Here is a 21,997-nt window from a genome sequence, read left to right as displayed (position 1 = left end):
GCCAATCCATATCATGTAATCATAAGTGTATGATGGGAAATATGAGGCGGACAATGCTTAGACCAATGGTGGGTACAAAATGCTTCAAAAATACGTGTGTATGTGTGTTGGCATGTGTGGGTACTTGCTTATGTATGTGCATACACAACATCTATTGATGAGAGTACGAAAGAAACACAGACCAGCAGCAGTCCCTTGATATTCATGGTCCATTGCACATTTTTGGCTTCTGTAGGTAATATATGTGCAGCATGGCTAAATCAGTTTTCTGTGCAACTACATTTTGTGGACTAGTTTTGTCCAAGATGGCTCAAAGCTGGTAAACATGCTCTTATAAGAGAATTCAGTATTTTTTAAAAATCAGTGAATAGAAATTGAAATATTATGCTTTCACTGCTACTATTTGGTTGTGAGAACTGGCCCTTCATGCTGGAATTAGAGGCTACAACTCGCAACAGTATTACAGCATTGTAATAATAAGTCAATTTTGTAACAAAATGTCACAAGAATAAATCCATGACAGACAACTTTTAAGTATCTTTATAACAATTAGTTCTTTTTTTACAAAGAGTGGGGCACATACATGATAAGAATACTGCAAGTCACTGAGGAATTCCGTGACCATATACAGGAATAAAGACGAAGGCCTAGTTCCTTTATAATGTACAGCAGGAGGTATAGTATAATACATGATCAACATCACCTTTCTAACACAATACTTACATATTTTGTGTGTGGATAACAGGCTTTTCAGGGGTGGGCATACTGACATCCCAAACACAACAACAGTTAAACTATGCAAATATTAAAAGATGCCTTGTAACTTTACATTTTCCTTCACGCATACTTATGTTTCTGTGCCTGTGTAGTGGTGAAATTCAGAGTACGGCTACTACTATCTTGCCTGTCTCAGTATGTTTGTCCTCATTGACTTAATATTTTTCTGCAGGCATTCAGCTCAATCCTGCCTACTTGAGGGATTCAGCTATAGCATCTCTGTTGATGTTGTTTGCTTTCTTCATGCAAAATCTGCCTTTTAACCCACTTATAATTCGGGTTTTCCATTAGTGGGGTGTCATGTTGGCCATTTCATAAACATTTAGCTATATGGCTAGTCCCCTTGTCTATAATGGGGACAAAGTATCAGAAAGATTCACTGTCTCCTTATTATGGCAAATGCATACAGCATATTATGTCAACATATTCTTAGGTCTTGTCATTATTCTGTTATTCTACTACTACACAAGCGTGCTGCTCGTTGATGTTAGCATATGTTTATAGTACGTACGTAGCTTTACATGGTATTCATGCTTCTCTATCTTGCACAATCCTGTAGCACATTCGCGGAACAGAATTCTCATTACTAAAATTGTGCTCTGTAGGTGTATATTTCTCACAAGTCAAATCACAGTATACGATTCCGAGGAGATTCAGTCCCAGAGAAATTAAGCCTAGCTGAATGCAGGTACCCTGAGAAGCATGTGCCTTGGAGAACAGTTGTCCTCACTCACCCGAAGGTGACATGCTTCATCATAGGGCTGTGCTCCTCCCCAGGCCAGTGTTGCAATGCCTGGTGGCCCCGCAAGAGGGCTCTTTGTCAGAGATCTTCAGCCAGGGATAATTTCTCAGGGGCTGAATCTCCACAGAACAGTATACTGCGATTTGGCTTCAATTAGTTTGAGGAGAGTGTATACTGGACCGGTAATCTGCCCGTCCTCTCGTGATATATGTATATGTCTTATACCCTACTACCACAGACAGCTTGGAAACACGACCTTCCCATGGTTTAGCCAATGGAGCCAATTATAAAGACCTGATGGTCTAGCTAGCAAGTAGCTAGGAACATCTTTATGTAGGGGAGCATTATGAGGGACATTTACCTGATATGAGTGTGGATCACATAGACATTCTTAGGCCAAAAAAGTGAAGACTGCTTACAGCCTATTATATACGGGCATTGAAGCAAACGTTCTAATCAAAGCAGACAATGAGACAGGATTTCTGCTAGGTTGTATAAGCAAATGTTGGAAATGACTTCCCAAGTCAACACATTGGTTTTGGCCTGCTTCAACACACTAAGGATGCTGAAGAAAATTTTCAAGTGGCTACCAGACAATACCAGGAAAACAATCACTCAAGCCTTCATCACCAGCAGACTATATCATGGAAAATCTCTATACACATTGGTATTTTGGTGTAGTTAGCATTTATAACATTTGCCTGTTTTAATACACTAATAATTACTGCAATAATTTGTCGTCATATACTCTACACTATGATGTGTGTAATAAAGAACTGTAGATATGAGTGCATGTGTGTGTTTTCTCTGCCCTTGGAGGACTGGCCAGGGTGCCCAAGTACAGATAGCCTGCTGAGTTTCCGGCATATTTGTGATATATCTCTATATTGGTTCTACCTGTGATATAGCCCATTCATGGGCCAGTGAGATCGCTATCTGTTATATCTGCTCTGCAGGTCTCAATGGTGAAGATAAGTAAAAACTGATCTTTCCTTTACATGACACGCACACACAATTACAGTAAAAAGAATGAATGTGCACCTTGCAAACATTTAGAAAAATGACACAGAAACTTAGAAACAAGTAATAAACCAGCACAGTAAAAGTGTGCTTGGCTAGGTAGAAACAGGAAGATTAATCAATTAGTGAATTTAAGATGTTTAAGTAATGAAATTATGGTAAACACCCAAAATATAGAATAAAAAATATCGAGAGGACACAATATAGAATTGAAAAGATAGAGAGGACAGAATATAGAATAGACATAATGTAGTTGGAAATAATATCGACATATAGGTAAGTAATATCGAATGTCATTATACCGCATGTCATTCTATAGAATGTCATTATATAGAATTTTTAAAATTGTATTATAAGTATATAATATTTTTTTACTGTGTGTTACAATTTTTTTAAGATAATTACTTTTTTGCGTTTATGAGTTCAGTAACGGGTTGTGGGTTTATAGGGGAATAGGGTGGGAAATAATTTAATTTAAATTTAAAAAAGAATGTAATAATAATTTATTGTTTAATAATTAATATTGGTAATTCATTTTTGCGTATATTAGTTGCGTAGCAGGTTGTGGGTTTAATGGTGGAATTGGGTGGGAAGTAATTTAATTTAAATTAAAACAAATATTAATGTATTAATTAATAATTTTATCGTAAATAATTAATATTGGTCATTAAGATAATTAATTTATTATTTAATATTTAAAACATTATTATTAAAAGTTTTTAATTAACCGATACATATGTAAATTGTGTACATTTGTATTAATTAGTAATTAATTAAATATTAATTATTAATAATTAATGTATTATGTTCATTTTTTGAGGAGTGTGTTGAGTTTATAGGGGAGTATGGTGTGTATTAAATTAATTGAAAATACATTTTTATTAATATTTATATAATCTTTAATCAAAGTTATTTTATACTGTTAATTGTGGTAATTAATTTAGATATCATTGTTTTTATTTTTTGGGTTAATTGTGATTAGCTAATTAATTAAATGTTAATTATTTTAATTTATTAATATTTTACACTATTGGAGGTGAAGTTTATAGTAGAAAATAGTGGGAGATAAATTAAATTAAAAAAAATAATACTTTTTTTAAATAAATTTTAAATACATTGTAGGAATCGATCTACTAAATTATTCCTCTACGCTATCCAACACTTTCCCTACTGTTGCACTCACTGGAGTGGGAATAGTAATTTTTACCCTCCCGCTATCCAACGCTTTCCCTACTGTTCCACTCGCTGGAGTCGGATTAATAATTATTACCTACCGGCTATCCAACACTTTCCCTACTGTTCCACTCGCTGGAGTCGGAATAGTAATTATTATCTACTCGCTATCCAACACTTTCCCTACTGTTTCCCTCACTGGAGTGGGAATAGTCATTTTTACCCCTACGCTATCCAACACGTTCCCTACTGTTGCACCCTCTGGAGTGGGAATAGTAATTTTTACCCCTACGCTATCCAACGCTTTCCCTACTGTTGCACTCCCTGGAGTGGGAATAGTCATTTTTACCCCTACGCTATCCAACACTTTCCCTACTGTTGCACTCACTGGAGTGGAAATAGTCATTTTTACCCTCCCACTATCCAACACTTTCCCTTCTGTTCCACTCACTGGAGTCAGAATAGTAATTTTTACCTACCCGCTATCCAACACTTTCCCTACTGTTCCACTCACTGGAGTGGGAATGGTAATTTGTACCCACCTGCTATCCAACAAATTCTCTACTTTTGCACTTGTTGGAGTGTGAATACAAATTGTATTCCCTTAGCTATGCAACGTTTTTAATTTTGTTGTATTTAATGTAGTGTAAATCATTAATTAACATAAAAAGTATTACTTTAATTATTTAAATTATTATATATTATTTACTTTTATATTCATGTAATAGGTTTCTTTATGGGGCGTGGCTTGAGCGCCGAAGAGAATGGCGGCGTGAGCCCAGAGCTCCGCGCCTGATCCCCAATTCATCCTGGTAATACGAGCGGAGACCCGAGCGGACACGATCATTAACGTGTCGGCGAAGTGAGAGAATAGCAGCGGCACCCCGGTGGCTGAAAACGGCACCCCCCCGGTCGCACACCGGACCAAACAAGAAGGCGGCTGAACCCGGGGACGGAGGCGGCCCATCATGGCGGCTGTAGCCAAGGCTGACGTTTGACGTCACGGAACCCCAACGGGACATGGCGATTACAGAGACGTGGCAATCGGAGGAGTTGCGGAGACCAATATCTCACGCCTACATGAAAGTGCGGCGGGGGCCGGGGAACAGTGACACGCGCATTTTGGCCCGTTTGTTCTACCACATTGCCATCACGGAGATTTTCAAAACGCGGCTACGATGTGCACCTCGGCCTGAAAGAGCTGAGAGGAGGCCGGTGCACTGAGGTGAGGCTGGACGCCCTTATGCCCGCGGACCATCTGGAACGCCCCCTGATTACGAGAGACACGGACTGATTAACCTGGGAGATAAGGAGGCCCACTAGGCCCGTGGAACGTGCCGTGAACGGCTGGACACAGCACCAGGAGGAGGAGAACTCCCGATCGCAGCGGAGAGGTGGGCTACGGTCGCTGTGGGAAATCCCGTGGAGACGTTTGCAAAGGTGGTCTGCACTGCATTGCCGGGTAGTGCTACAGGGTGCTTGTGGGGAGTTGGCTAAGGGCTCCCCACTGAGCATCGCTCTTGAGAGGCTCAGGATCACTGGAGCGGCGATCTGCGAGCGAAGTGGTACGGAAGCTGGGGCGGACCACAAACTGGAGCACTGAGCGGATCGGAGCCCGTGAGTAACAAGGGAGAGCGAACTGCCGGGCCCAATGAGAGTGGGGACCCCACTACAGGCAACGCCCGTGCATGGCCCTTAGACCTTAACTTAACTGATACTGTCGACTTGCATTGCGTGGCCGCATGGGGCTTGTGGGTTGAAGTGCCGAGCAGAGAATCGACCCCCCCCCGCAGTGAAACCGGGACAGGACAGCGCCTTGATAACGCCCCGGCGTAGGTGCTGGGAGACAACAATAGGCTGGTGCTCGGAGCTACTGGAGGCCCGCGAGGGCATTGATGACGAGATAGTGTGAGTCCGGGCCCTGAAGGCGGCCCTGGAACACGAGCTATGACGTGCTGATGAGCATAGGCGCTGGGGAGTGGAGTGCTTTGGCCAGGGATATTCCGTGGTGCCGCACGCCATCGACCAAGAGAAATCGCACGACGCCCGTTGCCTGTCCGGGGTTTAGATCATACCGCAGCGAGGCACCACGTGGCGATCAGACATAGCTGCTTAGGGACCCACGGGCTATCTCGAGAGAGTGACCGTCCTGACTCCGTCAGAAGCGGTCGCTCCCCTCGCTCCCTGGCTCCAGCTGGTATCGTAGCCCCCATTTCAGACGATATTGTATTATGCTTTAATTTTGCTCCCATTACAGATTGCGCTCCGTCTTGATTACTTAAATTGCCGCATTGCCTGATTATAGCGTAACGCTATTGTGCAGAGCCCACATCGAGTTGATTAAATTGTGTGTATATTGTAGCGCTGATATTGTAGCGCTTGTGTGCCATCGTAGCGCTTTTGCAGGCTCGTATTGTGTTCTCATTCTATCTGTGCCTGATTGTGCCTGTGCCTCTGCCCACACCAATCTCTTCCTGTTCACTTTCGTTTTGCTGCCATCTTGTTGCTGTGCCTTCCAGCCCGTCTCTCCACCCCGCTCCCGCCTCCCAGCTGACCCTCCCTCCCACAGTAAAGTTAAGGACGATCTCGCTGACCACTGTGCTGTGACCGTCCTGACTCCGTCAGAAGCGGTCGCTCCCCTCGCTCCCTGGCTCCAGCTGGTATCGTAGCCCCCATTTCAGACGATATTGTATTCTGCTTTAATTTTGCTCCCATTACAGATTGCGCTCCGTCTTGATTACTTAAATTGCCGCATTGCCTGATTATAGCGTAACGCTATTGTGCACTGCCCACATCGAGTTGATTAAATTGTGTGTATATTGTAGTGCTGATATTGTAGCGCTTGTGTGCCATCGTAGCGCTTTTGCAGGCTCGCATTGTGTTCTCATTCTATCTGTGCCTGATTGTGCCTGCGCCTCTGCCCACCCCAATCTCGTCCTGTTCACTTACGTTTTGCTGCCATCTTGTTGTTGTGCCTTCCAGCCCGCCTCTCCACCCCGCTCCCGCCTCCCAGCTGACCCTCCCTCACCCCCGCCCCCGCCAACATCCACATATGACAGATGCTTTTGCGCGCAGCGTCCACGCGCAGCGGTCACGCCCCATGCGCGCCAAAGGTGCGCCAAAGGTAAGCCCGTCTACGCCCGTCCGTGCCAGGACCGCACCCAGCGCCAGACCCCTTGGCCCTCGCAAAACACAATCCACCCACATAACGTACGACACCCCAACCCTCTCAGCCCTTAACCCCGGCCGACTCCCAGACTGCTTCCAAACCGCCCCAGGTCACACCCATGGACCCTTCACCTGCCACTCCTGCAAGTTCGACTGCATCAGGACACACACCAAACATACAGACTCCAAACAGAGCTCCGATACTAACCACCTTAAGTGCATCCTGCTCAACACCCGCTCGGTACACAGACACGCCATTGAACTCTGGAACTTACTCGACACTACATCGCCGGATGTCGCCTTCCTCACAGAAACCTGGATGAACGCCTCTTCAACACCCGATATCGCCATAGCCATCCCAGACGGCTACAAGATCATCCGAAAGGACCGCATCAACCAAACAGGAGGAGGCATCACCATCGTCCATAAAAACACCATCCGCATCACGACCAGCTCCGACGACAACCTCACATCCGCCGAACACCTTCACTTCCAGATCCACACCGACCCCAAGACCACACTCAGAGGCACCCTCATCTACAGACCACCAGGACCCCGCACACAATTCAGCGAGGACATCACTGACTTCATCAGCCCACACACCCTCCCATCCGAGAACTACATCCTACTAGGAGACCTCAACTACCACCTGGAAAAGAAAAACGACTCCAACACCACCACCCTCCTGGACAACCTGGACAACCTCGGACTCGCACAACTTGTCAACACCCCCACCCACTATGCCGGACACACGCTCGACCCAATCTTCACCTCCAGCAAACACATCTTCTTCAATCACACCACAGCTCTCCACTGGACGGACCACAGCTGCGTTCACTTCAACTACAAAAAAACTACGTCCCACAACCCTCTACTACCTATTCCCCGAAGAAACTGGAACAAAATAACTACCGACCACCTCTTCACATCACTTCTCCAAAACCCTCCTACCAAAACATCGGACCCAAACCAAGCAGCCACCAACCTCACACAATGGATCACCCACAGCGCAGACGAACTAGCACCCTTGAAAAATCATCATATTAAGCAAGGGAACAAAAAAGCGCCCTGGTTCAACGACGACCTTAAGAAATCCAAGAAATCTTGTCGCACCCTTGAGAAAGCCTGGAGAAAAAACCCAGCCACTGACAACCTGACCACCTTCAAGAACGCAACCCGCAAACACCACCAACTGACCCGATTGACCCAGAAATCAGCATTCAAGGATCGACTCGACAACAACGCCCAAAACAGCAAGGAACTATTCAACATCGTCAAAGAATTTACCAACCCCTCCGAGACGTCATCAACTGCTCCCTCAACTCCGCTACATTCCCAGAAAGCTGGAAACATGCGGAACTCAGCGCCCTTCTGAAGAAACCCACAGCAGACCCCACTGAACTCAAGAACTACCGCCCCATATCGCTCCTCCCATTCCCCGCCAAAGTCATTGAGAAAGCCGTCAACAGTCAGCTCGCCGCCTTCCTCGAAACCAACAAATCCCTCGACCCCTCACAGTCCGGCTTCCGAGCCAAACACAGCACCGAAACCGCACTCATCGCAGCAACAGACGACATCCCAACTCTACTGGACAACGGGGAAACAGCTGCCCTCATCCTACTCGACCTCTCCGCAGCCTTCGACACAGTCTGTCATAACATCCTAATTCAACGCCTCAGCAACATCGGTATACAAGGAAAAGCATTGGACTGGATCATCTCGTTCCTCGCCGGAAGAACACAGAGAGTCCGCCTCCCCCCTTTTAGATCTGAGGCCACCGAAGTCATCTGCGGCGTACCACAAGGATCATCACTCAGTCCCACCCTCTTCAACGTATACATGAGTCCCCTCGCATCCATCGCACGCCAACACAACCTCAACATCATCTCCTACGCAGACGACACCCAGCTGATCCTATCCCTCACCAAAGACCCTAACACCGCCAAAACCAACTTACACGACGGAATGAAAGAAGTAGCCGAATGGATGAGGAACAGCCGTCTGAAACTGAACTCGGACAAAAAAGTCCTCATATTAGGATCATCCCCCTCCGCCTGGGACAACTCATGGTGGCCACCAGCCCTGGGAACGGCGCCCATACCTACGAACCACGCACGTAACCTGGGCTTCATCCTGGACTCCTCCCTCTCGATGACCAAACAAGTCAACGCCGTCTCATCCTCATGCTTCAACATCCTACGCATGCTCAAAAAAATCTTCCGCTGGATCCCCACCGAAACAAGAAAGACAGTCACCCACGCACTGGTCACAAGCAGACTGGACTACGGAAACACCCTCTATGCCGGAACCACAGCCAAACTACAGAAAAAACTCCAACGTCTCCAAAACGCCTCTGCCAGACTCATACTGGACATCCCCCGTCAAGCTCACATCTCCGGTCACCTGAAAAACCTCCACTGGCTCCCCGTCAACAAAAGAATAACATTCCGTCTCCTCACCCACGCACACAAAGCCCTATACGACCTAGGACCCGAATGCCTCAACACGCGACTGTCCTTCTACACCCCCCCCCGCCAACTACGATCTTCAAATCAAGCCCTCGCCGCAATCCCGCGCATCCATAGATCCACCATGGGAGGAAGAACCTTCTCCTACTTAGCGGCCAAAACCTGGAATTCTCTCCCCACCCACCTCCGCCTTGTACAGAACCACCTCTCCTTCAGAAAGCAACTTAAAACTTGGATTTTCGAAAAGTAAAGTTCACCCCCTCTTCCCCCCCAAGCGCCTTGTGACCCTCTGGGTGAGTAGTGCGCTATACAAATTTCCGAACTTGAACTTGAACTTGAACTTGAGCGCTGCGCACATACGGGGGCACCAGACCAGGCAGACCACGCACGCCTGAGTACAACTGGCGATGAGGCTATCCTAAAATCCACGATTGGAGCATTGCCGGACCTGCGGAAGCCTCTGCTAAACACCCCCACATAACCTAAGGCCGTAGACCCATACCCCACACTGTGGAGAATAACGCCCTGGCAGGCGGAATAGGACCATGGTGAAAAAACTAGGCGGAAACCGGAGGGGGCCGCGGCCTCGGAGACACCAGAGGGCTCCACTCCGGGGCCTGCGGACCTGCAACAACTCCAAGACCGCATTTTGTAAGCTACTGCGGCGACGAAAGATGCTTTACAACATGATATCGCACAGGTGGCAACGGGCCTGGGGCTCCTACGCGCAGACCATGACAAACTTAAAGGCAGGGTCAAGGACACGGAAATAACACAAGAGCTGGCCCCTGCCCACAAAACAATGGAGGCGAAACTGACGGACGCCTTAGACCGCATATAAGCATTGGAGAGAAGGGTCGAGGACGCTTAAAACAGAAGCCGGCGCAACAACGTCCGTTTGGTGGGCCTACTGGAAAAAACAGAAGGAGGGAACATGATCGGCTACCTGGACAGTTGGTTTAGGGTGACGGTGGCACCTGAAGGCCTCTCTCCCTTCTTAACACTTGAACATGCCCACCGAGTCCCAGCTAGGCCCCCCAGAATGGGTCAACCGCCTAGACCGATAATAGTCAAGTTACTACATTACAAGGACAGGGACTTGTTGCTCCAGAGGGCCCGTGATGCAGGGCCATTCCAAGTAGCCAGTAGCAAAGTGACATTGTTCCCTGATTACACTTATGAGACACAGCGGCTCCAAGCCTCCTTCCTGTCCCTTAAACAGGAACTCAGAACTGAAGGAATACAGTACTCCTTGCTCTTACCGGCCAAGTTGCGGGTGGTGCTAGATGGCAAGACGCTCTTTTTCCTTACATCAGCAGATGCCTCGGCGTGGTGGGAAACGTATAAGACGGGCACAGACAGAGCAAAATGTCGGGAGGAAGAAGAAAAGCGACCAACGCAGGTGCGGAAATCACAAAGGCTCCGCAGACGACGACAGGGGTATCGGAAACCTTCGGTGTCCCAGACGGAGGAGGAGCGCAGAGCTGCGCTGAAGGCAGTGGTAGCACTGTCGGGAACGGATGCTTCCCCTTCGAAACGGGGCACGGAATCGGAGGGCCACATCAGGGCTCGGAAACGGACCTATCGGAAGTGAACAGCACCAAAGGCCCGTTAGTAACGCCACAGACGGCGGAAGAAATCGTGAGCGTCTGACGCGTGAGCAGCTGGAGGCGGACAATATTGGTAACTGGGGACGCCTATGCTATGTGATGCGGTTGTGTGTTGCAAACTGGGTAGATCACCGCTGCAATTTCTGTGGGGATCGTGGGTGCGGGGATGGGGGGTTGGCGCTGCCACCTTCTGGTGTAAAGCCACACTCTGTTAGCCCTTAAGGCAACCACAGTGACGACTGTGGCATAGGTGACTAGTTGGGTTGTTCACTTGAGTTTGGATGGGAACTGATAGACTGTTATTGGGCCCTGTTCTGGGGGGGGTGGGAGGGGAGGATTGTTGGGGACACTCTCCACTGTGAACCACTAGTTTTTGTTTTGGGGGGGTTGGACATGTGAGAGTTTGGCGATATGTTGGGGGGTTATCACCACTTACGCAGGAGCAGGAAAATGGCTTACACCACGGATGGCCCTGAGGGACAATGGCTAATACGGGAACTCTGAGGTGTATAACCTGGAATGTGAGGGGACTACATACAATGGCGAGGAGGCACAAGGTACATGCCTATTTGATCCGTACCCGGGGTACACATTGCATTCCTTCAGGAAACACACCTGACCAGACAAGAGGGAATAGCTCTACAGCGCAGATGAAGAGGGCAATTATTTAATACTATTTACTCCGCGTTTGCTAGGGGCACACTGATTTGGATCAGGGCGGGCACTCCATTCCAGTTGACCAGACAAACAATAGACCCCGAGGGCCAATATGTGGCCATCGAAGGCAAACTTCGAGGCAGGGACATAGCCTTATGTAGCATATATGCTCCAAACACTGATCAGCTGTCCTTCCTGACAAAACTCTCAGGGGCGCTTGCGCACTATTTGACGGGCCCTATAATGGTGGGAGGGGACTTCAACTCAGTGACGGACATTACCCTGGACAGGTCTCACCCACAGCTGGGGGACTCCCCGGTACACCGACTCACTAGAGGTAGACTAGACTGGCGAGGGAGATGGAACCTGGCGGATGCTTGGCGCACATAACACCCCCGTGACAGGGACTATTCATATTTCTCCAGCCTGCATGAACTACATGTTCGCCTTGACACAGTGCTATGCTCCCCATCGGTGATGCAGACTGTTGCGAGGACTGAATACCTTGCCAGGGCAATTTAAGATCATAACCCCATGCTGGGTACTGTGGACTGGATGACTGAGATCTCCTGCACTCCAACCTGGAAGTTGCAACCTGAGACATTAGATGATCCTCTGTTTCACGCAGCGATAGAGGAGGGGATCACTCAGTACTTTGCGGAAAACGCTGGCACCACCGCATCCAGGGCGACAGAATGGAACGCCTTTAAGGCAGTTATCAGGGGGTGTTGTATCGAGAAGTATACAGGAGTGCGGAGAGTATTGTTAGGGGACCTTGACAAAGCAGAAAACAAGTTGAGAGACGCGGAAATGGCGTGGCCGAGCCACCCTGAACTCCAAGAGGTGGTTGGTGCGGCTAGGGAGGCAGTGGTGATCGAGGTGGAGCGACTACGTAGTTTTGACTGCAAGTCCTACATACTACGGGCACATGCTGAGGAGGACAAGGCTGGGAACTGCTGGCGTGGCTGGCCAACCCCATTAAACGAAGCGATCCAATCCTGGCGTTGGAGGAGGAAGCAGGGGGCTCGATCTACACTCAGACTGCAATACTCCAAAGGTTTCATGGCTATTATGAAACGCTATATAAGAGCTCATTAGAGAGAGAGGACTGCGATATTTACGCTTTTCTGGAGGAGCTGCACCTCCTGCAGCTGGACCGAGACCAGGCAGACGACCTAGGCAGAGACATAGACCTGGGAGAGATCAGGGGGGCCATTAAATGAATGGCCCGCAACAAAACACCGGGATTGGATGGATTGCCTATAGAATTTTATAGCAAATATGTAGACCTGCTCGCGCCACGTCTCCAGGAGGTGTACACAGAGGCTAGGACGATTGGCCATCTGCCCCAATCAATGCGAGAGGCGTTGGTAATCCCCTTGCTAAAGCCGGGGAGGGAAAGCTGCAACACGGCTTCGTATAGACCATTATCCATGCTAACTACAGACTACAAAATCTTAAGTAGTATACTGGCAGCCAGGTTGCTGCAGCATATGACCGGCTTGATCCATAAAGATCAATCGGGATTTATTCCTACGCGTAACACGACTGTGAATATCAGACGCCTTATACGACTGCTGGATGCCACGCATCCGGAGGCGCAAACACCAATGATTCTATCTATAGATATTGAGAAAGCGTTTGATAGCTTGGAATGGGATTATTTATATAGAGTCATGGAGCGTTTTGGTCTTGGAGAGTGCTATATCCAATGGACGAGAGTGCTCTATACATCAGCCGCAGCAAGAGTACTGGTGGGGTCACTCATCTCCCAGCAATATCCGGTGGAGTGTGGAACAAGACAGGGGTGCTCCCTGTCCCCCCTCCTATTCGCTCTGGCAATTGAGCCTCTGGTGGCAGAGATAACGACGGGGAAACATTACAAGGGGTTACGCAGTAGAGAGGGGCAACAGTTTATTTCTTTATATGCGGACGACCTCCTATTATTCCTTGAGGACACGGAGGTGGCACTGGTGGGAGCGGAGAGACTACTATCACACTTCGGTGAACTCTCGGGTCTGAAGGTCAACTGGTCCAAGACATGCCTCTTTCCTGTGAGGAAAGGGGAGGTGCGACCTGCCTTTTCTCCCTCGATTAACTGGGAGCCCACCTGCCTGAAATATTTGGGGGTATACATATATCACACGGCGTCGGAAATGCTGGAAGGCAATGTGGGCCGATGTGTGCAAGCGCTGAGGGGTAACATGGCCTTTTGGGCCACCCTCCCGCTCTCGGTGACGGGCCGCATTTCCCTGTTAAAAATGATCGCCCTGCCGTGCCTTCTTTATTACTTCAGAACGCTGCCCGTATGGATACCCAGCTCCATCTTTCGCCAACTGAAATCACAGCTGACCTCGTTTATCTGGGGATCGGGTAGGAGCAGGGTGGCGCTGACAGCGCTTACCCGTCCGAAAGACGAGGGAGGCTTGGTGGTCCCGGACTTCCATATCCTGGCTTATATAACCCTGCAACAACGGCTTACCATTGGTGATCTAACCTTTGAGGAGAAGACGTTTCGGCTATGCTGGAACCGCACCCAACGCCGGGCAGATTCCTCTCGGGATGGTAACGGCGCTCCCACATGGGGGGGATTGGTCGCAGTTGCAAGCCTGGGAGGAAGCGGGACTGCAGGTCCTTGGGGATCTATATGAGAACGGGTCACTGCTGCCGTATCAGACACTTCAAGAGAGGTTTGACCTCCCGAGAGGAGGGTACTTACTGCATTCTGCGGTCACCAGAGCGATGCAGGCGCATTGGAAAGGAGGGCTGGTAGAACCCACGACGACCATGGCTTGTCAATACGCCATGATGGCGGCAGGGACTTACAAAGCAGTCACATGCCTGTACTCTAGAATGCTCCGAGAGAACCTGCCGCCCCTAACGGCGTTGAAGACCAAATGGGAGTCCGACCTGGATAGGGAGATCCCCGAAACGGCCTGGGCACAGATAGTGAGACGCCCGCGAAAGAGCACGAGGAACGCACGCTTCCAGCAGATACATTTCTTTATCCTCCACAGAGCCTACCTAACAGCTAGTAAAATCAAGAAGTATTTCGGGGCGGCTGAGGCAGCGTGCCCAAGATGCACTACTGAGGGGGCAGAACTGGACCATATGTTGTGGTCCTGCCCCGCACTGGGGGACTACTTGCGGGCGGTTGGTGATACGTTGAATGAGGTGACGGAGAGACACTTACAGTTTGATATGGCTATCAGTGTTTTACATTGGTTCCCGCACACTCCCAAAAATAAGATCACAAGTAAATTTATTGATATGGGCCTCCTCTTGGCCAAAAGAGAAATCACGAGAGTCTGGAAGTCAAGATCGGGCCCCACATACAGGAGGTGGGTTAATGAGTTACTGAAATGGGCCGCTAGTGACAGCACGCTTTGATACCAAATGGCACGCCGGCGACAGGACGATAAGGCGCTAGACGCAGCAGCTGCGTGGGAAGCATTAGTGCAGGCCTTACGTGACTGTGCGTCGCAAGACGACGGAGAAGTACTTACTACTAACGCTGAAACTCCCCAAGACACGCCAGGTTCACCACACGTCACACACTTAGACACTCACTAGCTCCTGATAACGTTCCCAGATGTAGACTTGCTCAGCTCATATGCGTAGGTGGTGGGTTTCAGGGGGGAAGGATATTTGGGATTGTTTTGAAGAGGAGGGGGGAGTGTGGGGGGTAAACAAAAACAGAAAAGCAGACGCAAGACCTTTGTACAAACTGATGCCAACTTTGAAGGACACTTTTGCTTCTGACACTTTCCCACTTAACGCCGCCCGACCTCAGGGATGTGGGCTCAATGGCTGTGTATGGAACTGACCAGAGAACGGCGTATAGCCGGTCCCAGAAATGGCATTTCTGTGCTGAAGCATTATGTGTATTTTGAGTCTGCAATAAAAATTACTTTAAAAAAAAAAAAAATTAAAAATAGGTTTCTTTATATATATATGTAAATATATTTTTAATGATGTTTTAAATATTTTATAATTAAGATTAATAATTATTTTTTAATATTAAGTAAATATATTTTTTTTAATTTATTTTACATGACATTTATTATTTTTACATTTTAAGCTTTTTTACATTATTTTAACTATGTTTTATTTAATTGTGTTTTTATTTATTTACTTTTATATTATTTTTAATACATTTTAAAAAATCGATATTTTAGTTAACTCTATTTCAAACATCGATAATTTGTACTCGATATTTTAGTACTTAACTGTTTGTAGATAGGGACTCGATATTTTGTCCCTCGATATTTTGACATAGATGTTCTGGACTGTCGATATTCTGTCCCTCGATATTTAGTCACTGATCCTCAAATTATATCATTAACAAAGAAACATTATGAAAGTTGCTGATAACTTACCATTGCTATTTGACTTCATTACAAAGTGATTTTTAACAATCTCGATTTTGGTGAAAATTTTATATGAAATACAGTAGATGTCGGAAAGTTTCAATATAAGTGCTTAATAGCATAATAATCATTTGTGTTCAGAAACAATTTATTTTAATGATTTTTAGACTTAATTTACATGTTACTACTTACAGTAGTCCATATTGAAAGTTGAACATTTCAGTGTAACATTTACTGACAACATTGTAAAAGGTTATATATGGTATGTGTGATTTATTTCATTATGCTTAGACTTAATTAAAAGTATTTCTATACTAGAAGATGAAATGTTGAATGTAAACACTTTAAGATGTTTTTCTCTTTAGGCTGCCTTGGTAACCAACATTCTTCGGCTCTTCTCATTATGTAATTTGTAATGGGTCTAGAATGTTTCCAGCTTGTACTGGTGATGGACTGTTGAATTGAAAGACAACGCTTAAGGCAGAGCTGTTTGGGTTGCTGAGCTGTTTCTCTGTTTATCTACATGAATAAATCCTTTATTGAATTCCATTTCGTCTATGCTACATTTCTTCAGGACATAAAGAGTATTTTTTAACACTGGTGACGACTGAGAAGAAGGATCAGCTCAACTCCGTCTGCTCAATTGCTAGTTTTTTAATAACTTTTCGTTTAAAATCAAACGTGGCTTCAACTTTACCAGGCTACTAATCGAAGTGTATTGCTGCTTAATTACTCCAAGAAAGAAGGTAAAGAAGTTTGCGGTTCAAAATCAACGATTGGATAAAAGCCCGAGACGGCTCTTCCTGTAAAAGAACTTGTGACACTTGTGCAACCATCCACATCTCTTGAGTGAGGGATTTTGCCTTTATATACAAACTTACCATTTATCTACATGAATAAATCCTTAATTGAATTTCATTTTATCTACGCTGCCTTTCTTCAGGACATAAAGTGTACTTTTTAACAGCTGTATTATTTAATTGCCTTGTTCAATAGACTCGACATGTTCTCAAATCTTGCTTTATTTGTTCCTGGATTAATATGATATTCTTTGGGTAGCAACATTCACTAATGTTACTTTGTGTATGAATGCTGGGAAAGAGACCTTTGCCCACACATTCATCAATAGCTGAAGATTCAATGAGCTATATGTCAACTAATTTGTGTGGTTGAAAGGATATTTGTTTCTGATGACCATTGTGAGAAATGTTACTAATGTAAAAGTTTGCACCTGGAAAGACGGAAGGAGGATCATGTTATAATCAAACCATAGTGGACAGATCGTTGATGTCACGATGACAAATATCAACTATGTAACCAGGATGCACAGGAGGAAGAGTGGCAAGATGCTTTTTGCACTTTTGAGGAGAGCTTACGTCTCAGCTCAGGCTGACCCTTGACAGTTTTCCTTTGATTCCTTCCTACCTGACAAACTATCTTTTATTATGTCCCTTTATTTTTGCCCTTGCTGATTGACCTGCCTGTCGGACGATTTGCAGCAGTTTGGTGAGACTCCAGACTTAAACCTTCCTGATTTATGCTTCATTCCCATTTCCCCTTGCCCATGGACTTTGTCCCGAGTAGCCCTAATCTTAATCCCTTTTTCAATGCTTCGAGAACCTTCAAGAACCAACTTCTTACTATAATGGTTGTAGAATTGTAATTGCTAAGTATATAAAAAACATAATTTTATGGATACTCTTATGTAAGGAAAATATAATATTTTAACCAGATGTGTGGATTTATATTTTGAATTGTAAGGTTTATGACTGAACTTCCTAAAATGTTACCTGTATGCATTAATTTTGGATCTTTAATACAATGACCCATAATTCTAAAATTGCCTGATTCTCATTGTGTTTAATGTTCTTTCCGTAGAAACTGTGCTAATTTTAAATGTATAACAGAGATAGTCTTTGGTTATTTTCAGAACATCAGGTTATTTTGCTCTTGTTCTGTGTAGCCATGACCGATTGTATGGTTCTTGTTAGACTATACTTCTTTAAGAGGTATCATCTACCAATTGCTATACTGTATTTCTATAGCATGGTATTGAGAGTGATCTATTCGAATCTAATTACCAAATTGTGAGTTGGCTACCAATTAGTGATCTTCATTGGGTAGCCGACAATTGGATCCTTACGCCTCACTTTGACAGAGAAAGGTCCATCATAGACATCACCTCTGAGGTGAGATACTGAGTTTGACTAAAGATCCTACACCCTAGACCCAGTAAGTGAGTTGATGTTAAGAGTATGAGAGTAAAAGGCTTCCTGCACTCACAGAGCTTGGTAGCAGAGTAGTGGTTTTGTCTAGTGATGTGAAGGTTTTACAGTGTCCAAAATAGATGTCCCTGTCCAATTCATATGCCTAAAAATCCTGTGGTTCAGCAGACGGATTGATGGAGCAATTGACAGATTTTGATGACTTGTGGCAGAAAACAGAATGTGAGTATTATAAGGGTTACACATTGTGATTGCTTTGGTTTAAGATTGCAGTGTTTAAAGTCCTTGTGTGACTGTGGCACTTAATGCAAAGAAGTTGAAGTTGTAAACGGGTCCTTTTGTCACTGATATCCCGGTATGATACATACCTACATTATGGTCTTAGTGTAGAAGACACTGAGCAAATTGTCTGCTTCGTTGTGGTGTTTGTCATGATACGTCGTCGACAACATCTTATTGAAAGGTACTTCCTGTTGTGTGTTAGCGGTAAACGATTGGTATACTTAATCTCAAGTGCACAGGGAATAATTGTATTAATTAAGAGTGAAATCCCACTGGTTGAGATTTCATTTTAAGTGAATGAGAAGTATAGGCATAGAAATACAAATATTTCATATTACTTTTTGAGTGAGAGACACTCTTACTTTAGTAGATCAGACAGTTTTATGTTGAAACGCTTGCATATTGTCTTCAGTATTTGCTTAGAAAGTGCACCGAAGAAAATTGTAAAGGAGTGTGAGCTGCTGCAAGAAGAGATTCAGATGTCACAGTGTGTCGCTCTGTGATTGGTTGGTTGGTGTAAAGCCCCGCTGGGATTGGTTGACAGCCTTACAGGAGTCGCACTATTAGTGGTTGTGGTTGATGAACTAGAGAATGGTGGGAACATTTAATTTCCTGATTTTGTGGAAATCATTTGTAAAGTATGAGATTGAATAAAATTAAGTTTTTCAAAGCTTTACGGAAACTGATAAGGTGAGATGTGACGATACCTGTGAGAATAGGCAAAGAGACACCACCTGAGGGTACGCCATTATACATTGTATTGTTGGACAAGGGATTACATCCATGTTGTTTTGCTTGAACATTGGCATGAAATTACAAAGCAAGACGAGGATTGAAGATTTCCTCGTTATAAGACATTTAATTAGAGAATCCTTGAGAATTTGAGAGGAAATTATATCCAATGAAACCACCTTCTAGACCAATGCAGATTGAAGCATATAATGTTTGGGAACATCTAGCTCATAAGAAAGAGAAGGAGAAATACCAAAGGGGGTATAGGAATACTCTAGATTACCATGCAGAAGCTAGGTGGGATGCACAACAAAACACATTATTTATTTATTTATTGCAAAGTTTTATACAGCCCTGGCTAGACCCGGAGGTATCAAAGCGCTTTACATGAGGATCAGCGAGTTGCAGGTTACATAATTACATAGCCAAGTATAGACTTAGGAGAAAAAAACATGAGATTACACTATAATGTGAGTGATTAGTGCGTTCACACGTCTTATGGGGAGTGAAAAGGTAGAGGGGGAATGGTACACAGGGCTAAGGAATTCAGGTAAGAAACACACCGGGAAGATGAGGAAAACAATGTCCGATGTCTGGCATTGACAGGAGATGTTGTTCATGGAACAAGAATGTATCCTTTAATACCAGTTGAGGAGAAGTTGAGGGAAAATGAAAAGAGAAAAAGAAACACACTGGGACAGAAAAGGGTAACACTGAAGTGGAAGAAGATGATGATGAAATACATAACGAGCTGTTAAATGGTTTATGGTTGAGACGTCCACCACCATACAATCAATCTCAGAGTGAGAGTATAGTAGATAAGAATAAAGCTGAGATTCCAAATTCCCCTGTTATGCCTGAAGTACCAAAAGAAAATAAACTGATTTCTCCTGTAAGTGGGGGAACATAAATTCCAGTTCCATTGAATCCATGTGAATTGAATGCCCCAGATGCTTTGACTGTTCCTGTTACTATTGGACCTGTTATACCTCTGGGTTGCAGGTACATACTGCACACACATTGACTGTACCTAAAGGAAGGAACACTGCACATGGTAATCCACCTGATTTGACAAGAGGACCTTCACTATAGACACCAATGGTTCAGACTCTAAGTGATACTGCTGGTACTAAGAGTGCAAGTTCAAATTTAAATCAGACCCAATTTTATCCCAGTAATAGAAAGGTTGTGCCTCCTAAAATAAGTTACCATGCAACGAAAATGGCTGCGCCTGTAGGAATTTCAGTCCTTGATACATCTGCAATAAACATGCAACCTAGAACATGTAAAGACTTGACAAATGGAGATTTGCATCCAATCATTTCAAGAGAAACATCTGGAATTACTCCACAAGAATTAGGTGATAGGGTTAGAGGCTTGAGTACCCCAATTAATAATAATCAATGTTGTGGCACAGCTCCAGCCTCAGCTAAGAGAGAAATGGTAGATGTAGCCAAACTGAAATAGAGAGCTTGAAGAAAGGATACTGGGAACTCTTAGTCCATCTCAATTAGACACTTACCAGTTATAGGAACTATTGTACCTATGCAATGATATTACCGTACGAGCAAGACAAACACATGAGAAGCTAGTTGAATTGGCTGAGAAATATGAATTTGACATTCAGAAATCCAAGGTCCTGCAAAGGACATACAGATTAGACTTTAGTGACAAAGTATTTTCAAATATGAGGCCAGCTAGAATGAAAGGACATGTTAAGGAACTGATAACTCTGATTAGGTAATGGAGCCTGAGAGAAAGATGGGAGGGTACATGGTTGAAAAAGAAGTGCAAAAAGTTACAATGCAGAGAACGTCGGTCATGATTGATGAAGGATTAGGTGAAATACAGATATTTCCTATGAGGAAGGTACCTGGTGGAAGATACATGCCTATGCCATGGAATAGAGGTGATATTATGTCATTTACGTCAGTATCCCCGAAATTGAGAAATAATCAAGTGGAATAGTCCAGACAGATTGAAACGTTTGTGAAAATCTCACACGTCCTGTGGATAGATTTGAATACTATGTTTGACATTGTGGTTCCTGGAGATTTGTGGACCAAGTGTAAATTCTGCGTGGATTGGCCTGAAGGAGAACCAGAGAGGGATCCTGAAACAGGTGCCAGCACTTGATTACTTACCTGAAAACAAAGATTTCCTCTAAAGAAATCGATTGGCAAAAGATTAGCAGAATTACCCAAGGAATTAAATAATCAGTTCATGATTTTTATGAAAGATTGATTCACGTTTTCAGACAGCAAAGTTGAACATAAAATGTGGCAAAGACAGATGTAGGACATTTTGTTCATAGATTTATGAATGGTTTGCGCCCTGAGATTGCGTCCATGATTTAGCAGCATTTGCTGTGTTGGCAAAACAAACCGATCGATGAGATTTTGCATTACACCCAATATCATTGTGATGAATTGGAATTTAAGCACAAAAAGCTAAAGGAAAAATTAATTGCAGCAGAAATGAGAGCAGTACAAAAGGGTCAGAATCATTTGACAACATGGCTTAAACACGGAACATTTAACACAGTTCCTGTGATGCAGTGTGTTAATGGTGTACAGCAACATAATTTTCAGTTGCTGGTTAGAGGATGCAGTAATTCAGTGGATTCTAGAAAAGGTGTTGACTTGTTGGTTTTGAAGAAAACAAATCCTTGTCATGTGTGCTGAAGGTTAGGAGATTAGAAATGCGAGTGTAAATATAATCCAAGTAATTTTGGGATTCAGATGCAGAATGGAGGGAACGCCCAGTTTCAAGA

This window comes from Lissotriton helveticus, chromosome 4_1, assembly GCF_964261635.1.
Source record: "Lissotriton helveticus chromosome 4_1, aLisHel1.1, whole genome shotgun sequence".
NCBI lineage: Eukaryota > Metazoa > Chordata > Amphibia > Caudata > Salamandridae > Lissotriton > Lissotriton helveticus.
The sequence above is the reverse complement of the archived record's forward strand: the minus strand, read 5'-3'. Positions refer to the sequence as shown.